The sequence below is a fragment of the Echiichthys vipera genome (assembly GCF_963691815.1).
Source record: "Echiichthys vipera genome assembly, chromosome: 14".
NCBI lineage: Eukaryota > Metazoa > Chordata > Actinopteri > Perciformes > Trachinidae > Echiichthys > Echiichthys vipera.
This window is the reverse complement of record NC_139839.1, coordinates 16,692,080-16,700,609: the sequence shown is the minus strand read 5'-3', so window position 1 is coordinate 16,700,609 and position 8,530 is coordinate 16,692,080.

Below are 8,530 nucleotides of genomic sequence, written 5' to 3'. Positions count from 1 at the left end.
AGTGCCACCTGTTGTCTAGGAGAACCATTCTTTGTCTCTTTTTAAGGCCTTAGCCGTCAGGGCTATGACACCATTTGCTGCTTGAGAATAACACAAACAGACTTTTTGTTTTGATCACATGGTAACAATCAGCTCACTAATGTTCAGACTTATGTTTCTATTTCTCAAAAGGGGCACACAATTCACTGACCAGCAGTTTTCACGGTGTAAAAATCACTTTGGTCTCAAAAATTGAGTTAAAGGATGCACTCTGACTTTAATAATTCAGTCACAGAATTTCCAAGCAGCAAATGGTTATTTTTATGGGTGTTAGTCAGAGCTGACTCAACTTTTTTATCACTTGTATTCGTGACGTTCCTCCATGTCCTCCTGTCCTACAGTTAAAGGTGTGAAAGGTCAACGGTTCCTTGTCAAAGGAAATCTGCTAAGCCAGATAAAGTCTTTCTAACCCGCTGTAAATACTGTGTATAGCTATCCATCGTAACATCTCTGCCCAACGATGTTCATTGCTGTGCTTCCATAACATCACTACAACGTCTGTCTTAGCATTTACTCAACATGAAACAGGGTATGGTCAAAGTAAAAGAAGAGCCGACAAAATGAAGTCCCGTCACAGAGGGTGAGGATGTGTGGGATGCAGCTCCCGACTAAATCCCACAATTCATCTTCCCAACTGAATATCTAAACGAGAGATTATAAAAAAACACCATAACAACGGAGGCCTCAAAATCTTTACGTTGGCAATAATTGGCATTGATCCTAATGTCTAATAGGGGGAAATAAAATAACGGAGTGAAAAAAATCATCCCACATCAGTGAACTCTGTGAAGTCTTTGTGTTGGCGTTTCCTCTATTTTGACCCTCCACATAGACAGTAGGCTATACAGTACATGGTTTATACCCTCTGTGTTTTAGATTTTCACAAACTGCAGTGCATGATATTGATGAATGATTATGAATCTTTGGGCATGTAGAACGCTGATTTTGAAGGACCTAATGGTGCGTTAAACCAACCAAAGGAAAAAAAAAACTAGTACTACTTTTTTCTTTTTTTTTAAAGCCAACACACATTCAGTATACAGTCTAAATAATTCCCTTTTTAGGACAGGTTATCGTGTGAGATGACCTTTTATACTACGATGGGGGAAATTCAGAGATGAATAAATAAAGGTTTCAAAGCCAAAGTATGACGTTTTCGAATATGATGCAGATTTTTAGACCAAGAATTATAGTAAAGGAAAAAGATGTAACTTTATTAGTTGTAAAATTCTTTAAATATCCTAGAGGAAGCACACCTGGAGATTTATGCATGTTACTTTTAGGGCATCAAAATAACGTCAAATTAAATCATAAATCATGCTCATCTGAGGCAATTGGAGTTTTATCAGGGCGCTAAACCGTAGTGGGGTTTCTCCTATTTTGCATGGCTCAGCATAGTTCTCAGATACAGCAGGGGAGATGAAAACGTAACGGTCGTCTAAATCTATGTGTGGGTTTTAAATTTTTATAAAGTTTTATTAATTTATATTAAGGGTACTTGTCTAGGGTTTCTTTTTAACTTGCTCACTTGAGCTCATAACACTAGTACTTTTTTCAAGCCTCTGTGTGCAACTTCCTATGGCCATATTTCTTTTTCTATTGCATCGTGTGTCTTACAAATCTACTGAAAAGAGTTTTCTCAGATCTTTGCAGGGAATCGAGCCTGAGAACCGTTAAATTGGACGACAAAGCACAAAGCAGGGAGCTACTTCTTTATCACAGCAACAGACACTTTACTGTCTACTTGCCAGCATTACAATGCGTGACCACAATTCATTTCTCAATATATTTCAAATCAGAATAAAAGTGCTGCACATGTTGCAGCCTTTTTAAATTAACATCTATGCATTTGGATTCAAGAATAGTGAAAGAATGTTTTCTTTTCTGTAGGAATGGCCTTTTTTTTATACCGATTCGTGTGATGAGAAATGAACTAAAACAGAAGTTTCCATGCATTGTGATGATGTGACAGTCTGAAAGTTGTATGTCTCGATCTGGTGCCTGTCCCTCTGGATAAGATTTGAGTAGCTGTTTACACAGTGCTCACCAGACTGTCTGGTGCTGGGAGCTGCATTCTCCTGCAGGGAGTGCTGTCACACCAGCACTTTAGCTTAAAATCATCAGCTAATCCAACAGCAGGGACACTTCACTTTACCCGCCATTTTGTACAAATAATAATAAAAAAAAACCCATTTCTTGTCAAACTCAGTTCTGTATAACCCTACATGCTAGTCTCATTTCCCTGATTTTTCTACAGCTTATTACAGCGCTTCAGCATATAAAACAATAACAGAAAAATGTTGGTTGTCTTGTTAACCTACTGCCACCATGTAAGATGGATGGTGTGAATTCATCACCTACTGTGGTGCCTTTTTTTTTTCTTTTTTTTAAGATTACCGTCTTTTGATAAAAAAAAATAATAATGAAATGGACATTAAAGGCTTTGTCTTTGTTAAAACCTTTCTAAATGTCTTGAATGAGGAGGCCTCCAAACACACTTTGTTTTGTAGAGCTACAGGACACTTTACCGTGGTGTAAATACGCTCCCTTCCTGTTCGCCTACATGTTTGCCTTTCTGAGCGAATGAATGACTTTTTTTTTTTTCTTGGAAATTTAAAATGTCCTTTTTAGTGGTATTTTGCAATGTCACAGTGGCTTGTTTCAGTGCTTCATTCAATGTATTAACTGGTATCCTTTTGCAATTAAAACAGTTGTATTTCACCCGTCTGGTCTTGAGTTTATTACAATAATGGACACTCAAAGATTGTTATCTACACAGTTCCTCGCCTGTTTTAGAGTCTCATTGTTTGTCTCAAATCCCTGCAACAATACTTTTAAACACCTTCAGTTCCTATTCACTGATCAATCCATCATTGAGAATCTTCCCCATAAAGTCAAAGGAATAGTGTGCGCCTGTAAGTGCAACCGTAAAGGCCAATGCTCAATGTGTGCTATGCGAATCTGTTGAGACATTTAAATAGATAAGCGATTTTTGAGTTAAAAATAGTATTGACTTCATGTGGCGATCACTACATAACCATCGCCATGGGAACAGGAAATCTGCCTGTCACATTTTCAACGGTGGCCGAACACGTCAAACAACAACTGAACGTTCACTGTTTATTGATGACATAATACTGAATGATAGTGCTGAAATATGGTGCGTCACGCTCTTTTGTCTATATTATCAACAATTATAACAATCAGCATGAAAAACTCAAACCACGACTTTGTCAACTGCTGTGGAATATTAACTATATTTATAGATTTTATTTTATAGTATCCAGTTTTATCCAGTTTGTGTTGGTAAAAATATGATATATGGATCAGTGAAAGTGTATATTATCGGCTGCTCCATTTAATGTCACATGAATGTAAACTAGTAGTACAAATGTTCTGCAGAATACAGCTAAACTGCATTAGATCTTAATTTTGGCAATAAGTCTACGGTCCTGTAATTATAGTTATTCACAATCAAAACTGCTGCTGCACGTTCATTCCTCCCATAGCTAGTACAATACAATAAAACTTGATTTTGGGCAAGTTAAAGCAGACAGGAAACAAACACAGACAAAGCAGCTTTTTAAGACTATATGTTGGGCTTGGGCTAGTGGTGCAACTGCTTTAAACATAATAATAAAAGTCATAATTACATCACAATAAAAATAATTGAATAAGGAAGTAGTCCACATGGCATCTAAGTCCAAACTCCACACATGTCCATAATGAATCAATGTACATATTTACATATATGTGCCAAACTGAAGTACACATAAGATAAATATGCAATATCTTAATGTAGATTTATAACAGCACTTTCTTTCCATAACAAGACATTTTTATTTTCGTTTTTGAAAATCCCCTCCTCCTCACTGCTGCAGTAAAATATAACATTGGATCTGACAAGTGAGAGTGACCTCTGGCGGCCTCTGCGGCAGGGCTCAAATATAGACACACACGAGTGTACTGCCATCTACAGGCTACAGTGTGTTTACACTGTCTCGTCTCCCTGAGGCTGAATTGAAGCTTCACTTAATTTATTTTTATTCCAATAAAACTGACTTCTTGACTCAAGTTTTAGAACAGCATCCTGCCCAAAATGAACAAAAAAACAGGAACTAAAATCGGTAAGTCACTATCTCATTCTGTAAATGTTTAATAAAAGTCTGTAACTGTTTAACATCGGCACTGATAATTGAATGTCTATCTTTGTTGCCAAACATTTTGCAAGGTCATGTTTAAATCATCAGCAGCAAAAACTATTTTTTCTGTAATTGCCCTTCCACAGAGGTGAGGCTGCAGGATTCTAGGTTGTTGTCCCAGTTGCTATAGTCTCAGATTTAACATGAAAGTTTCCATCTGAAGCAGCTCATTTGGTTCTTCAATTCTCTCGTTTCAAACACAAACTGTGATTTATTTGAAAAAAATTCTGACAATCAATCAATACATGTAAGCATGCAATTTATTAAAATGTTATTTTATGAGACGTGTGCTTTTGTGCTCTCTGAATGGTAAATATGACCGGAAACTAAAGAGGAGACACTGAAGGTGAAGAGCGTAAGAACTTACTCTAACTAATAGAAATTGCCCTGAAAGTTCCCCAGTTGATTACACACATTAACCTTTGTGTCGTGTTAGTTTCATCACCAAAATTTTATTTAAATCCCCTGTATAGCTGTAAACAATGTCACAGACTCGTGGTTTACATTAATAACTGCAGTGAATATACAAAGAATAGACAGATAAATTGTTAATTGTATCCCAAAAAGATATAATACATTTTAATAAGAGATAAGATGAGATACACTTTATTATCCTCAAAAATTTGTCTTGGACTCCAATGCTGTCACATAAAGCTGATTTACATAAAATAAATGGCAATACAAATACAGATAATGCATACATATCGGCCACAGGCCACAGGATCCTTATTGAGGTGAGCAAAAATGAACTCCTAAAGCGGTTCAGCCTGCAAGTGGGGACTCCGTAGCATCTAATTGATGAAGCTGGTCAGATAATATTTTGTATTGAAAAGTGTGCTTGATGTAGGGCATGAGGAGACACCTAACTGTTCAGTCTGAAGGGGGTTCACGTGAGGTTGTGTGTGTGTGTGCGTGTGTGTGTGTGTGTGTGTGTGTGCGCGTGTGTGTGTGTTTGTGTGTGTGTGTGTGTGTGTGTGTGTGTGTGTGTGTGTGTGTGTGTGTGTGTGTGGTGGATTTGTGGTTGTGTACTATCTGGTGGATGAACCGGGAACACCACCATGTTACAAAGTTGACTAAACCACTCAAAATTCTATGAAAGTGGTGATCAGCAATTGAATATGGTCAAATGTCTAGTGTGGAGTATGTAAAAAACAATATATTTGATTGATGAAAGAAGAAAATTGGTCAGATTTGACCTGAATATGACAGAAAGGTTAAGAAAATATATATTTTTTTCTATTACAAGTTTTCTGATACGTTAAGTTTGTATAAATGAGGCATTAAGTATTTAAATATATGCTCATTTGCACACATTTGCAGAACAGAAATGTGAACGCTGGACAGAGCCGGGTTCAGAATTCTTGTTTCATTTTGTTGACATTGTAGGTTTTCACAGAGCGGATTTTGGATATCTCTTTTTATCACTGTTTTTAGGAATGAAATGTTGTGTAAATCAGTCTATGAATGATATATGAACAAACCTCTGTGTAAAAAACGTCAGAATTTCAATAGATATAAACATGGAACCGAAAATGTTGAGATCTCGTCCTCACAGTGAGAAAAAACTCATTTTGAGAAAACAGCCTTTACAGATATGTATTGTAAAATTCCATACATTTTTAAGACACTGCAGGTCGATATGGTAAAAAAACAAACAAAAAAAACAAACAACTAATAGATATCACCATGGAACTTCCAAAGTTGATTACTTACACAAACACAATACTCATTTGCATAACACGTTTTCTGAAATGTTCTGTTTTAAAATGAGGCTCTACCTAATGCAAACTTTCTTTACACTAGTCTGAGAGAAGACATGTTTTTTGGGTTGTGTCATAAGCTAATAGCAGAAGAACAGCTCTACGGTGAACAGACTTGGTGTGGTTTTGTAGGAATTTGTAGGAGGTCTTTTTTGCCAATCCAAGCCTAGAACAGTCCAATCAATATTTGGGAACAACTCTAATGTAATACTCTAATCTCCGCTGCCATTTATTTTGTGCCAGGGAATTTACCCTTATTTCAAACCCCGTTCTTGTTCTCTGGATGACGACATTAAGGGTTAAAGTTCACCACCTTCTGGCTTTGAGCGAAATTGTTTCATGTTCACAAATATTGGCTGGACGGATATTTCTCTTTGACCTGCCCTGTTCTAATCTAACTCAAACACAGTATACATCTCCAAGGGTTGTCTCTGGGTTGATGAGGTTTTTCTTAGAAGATGACAAGAGAATAGTGTAATTACGATATTTAGGGTGTATACATATACATATACATATCAATGTGGGACAGATCTTTGCTGGAGTACAAGCAGAAAGGCTGTCAGCTGCTGCTTTTGTAACAGCACGATGAAAAGTGTAAATCTCTGCTGACAGCCCCAAGAGGCTGTGATGTTCATTACATCCCACACTACTAAAGCAGTGGACAGAGTGAACAATGTAGTGATACAGTAATTGTGCACTTTGTGGAGCCTGGGCCGTGGGGTTGAAAGTGTACAATTTGTCCTCAGGGTGGCACTAGAGGAAGCGACATGACTTTAATACTAAACTGTGGAAGTGTCCTCCAGTTTATGAAATATTTTGTGTATGAGCATATTTTTAGGTTTATCTTCAAGGGAGCATGAACGAACTCAGTCAATGCCAATGCACATCACATTTGGACACTTCTTTTAAAATTTTGGCCGGTAGAGAAATATTTTTCTGTGACCCCGACACATCATCCGCAGTCCCTGCTGAGTTGACTTAAATGATACATAAGGAGCCCCACAGTGTTCAGCACTGAATCAATTAATACAACAATATGAAATAACTGACCATATAAATAAATTGTATAAAATAAATTTTAAACCAGTATTTTGAAACACAGTAATTTAACAATTTTATGTGTTTTATTGCATAATTCCATTATCCCCAATGACACTTTTATTTCACGTCGCTTCACATGACAGTCGTGTTGTCACCAGGTACCACTCCCTCACCTTTCAGCCAATCAAATGCTCTCTGTCTAAACAACTTCTACCAAATTTAGCCAGTTACCTCCTGTTAGCTCAACAACAATGCATATGTTATTCTGGATCAACCAACTAGCTGCTGCTCAAAATAAACACAGTGCAGGGACTAATCTCTGTTTTTCTTCAGCTTAACAGGGCCAAAGATGCGCTGTAGCAGGGGTGGGGAACCCTGCTCCTGGAGAGCTACTGTCCTGCATGTTTTAGGTTTCTCCCTGCTCGAACACACCTGATTCTAATGCTCTGCTTAATAACAAGCAACTGAAGCTTGTCAGGGGTTTGATAAAAACATGAAGGACAGTGCAGGAGCAGGATTAGACATTCCTACTCAATAGCAACTGGTTCTCAAGCTGGGTTAAGAGCTTTTACTTTCAAAGTGATGAGCTGGTGTTAACCGCAGTAGCCCAGCTAGCTGGTCAATACAAACTAACACAAGTTTAAAAAAAGGGGATATGCTGTGGAATACAAGTGTAAAAAAAAAAGACTCTTTCAAGGGTATTTTGATTAGTGCAATTGAACTTCAATAGAACTATTAAACCAGCAATACCTGCTTGTTTTGCCACTTTGGGGCTCCAAAACTATGAGGGAAGGCCTTGAGGCAGATCTGTGCTATTGAGCTGTATAAAAAAAATCGACTTGACTTGAGAGATGTTAATTATTTACAACACTAGTAGGCTAAATTCCCTTGGGTGGCTGTGTGGTATAGGTAAAAACATGATAAAGTCCTACCTGCAAATAAAAAGTGTTCTCCAGGGTTTTTCCAGGGAAGACAACAAGGTGCACAGTGTCCTACAAGCTGTTGCCCCACCTCACACAACTGGTGCCGTCTGTATTTCTTTTTTCGCCCCTGCCCCTCAGAGTTACAATATATTAACACGACCATTTAAATAATAACAATAGTTTGATTTTAAATATTTAGACTAGTAAAAATAATGTAAGAAATCACTCAAGAAGAGATCTGTGGTCGCTTGCCATCTTCTTTTTTGTTTGTTTGTGACTTCATCTCATAAAAACTAATGTCTAACTGGCATGACATTTTCTGTGAGCACATACATTACCTCAAAGAAGAGAGAGACATTTACCCAGGGCAGTGATTTCGAAAGTGACAACTACGGTCCGACTGATGCAGGATTTTTTAGATCGATACCAATACCGATTGTAGAGGGTACAAATTCACAGATTACTGATATGGTGGCAGATAAAGTGAATTTATGAGCTGGAATGAAAATAAACTTTTTCTATGTGGATTTTGCACCAATATGAGTCTGCAAAGGTGCTCAGAAGG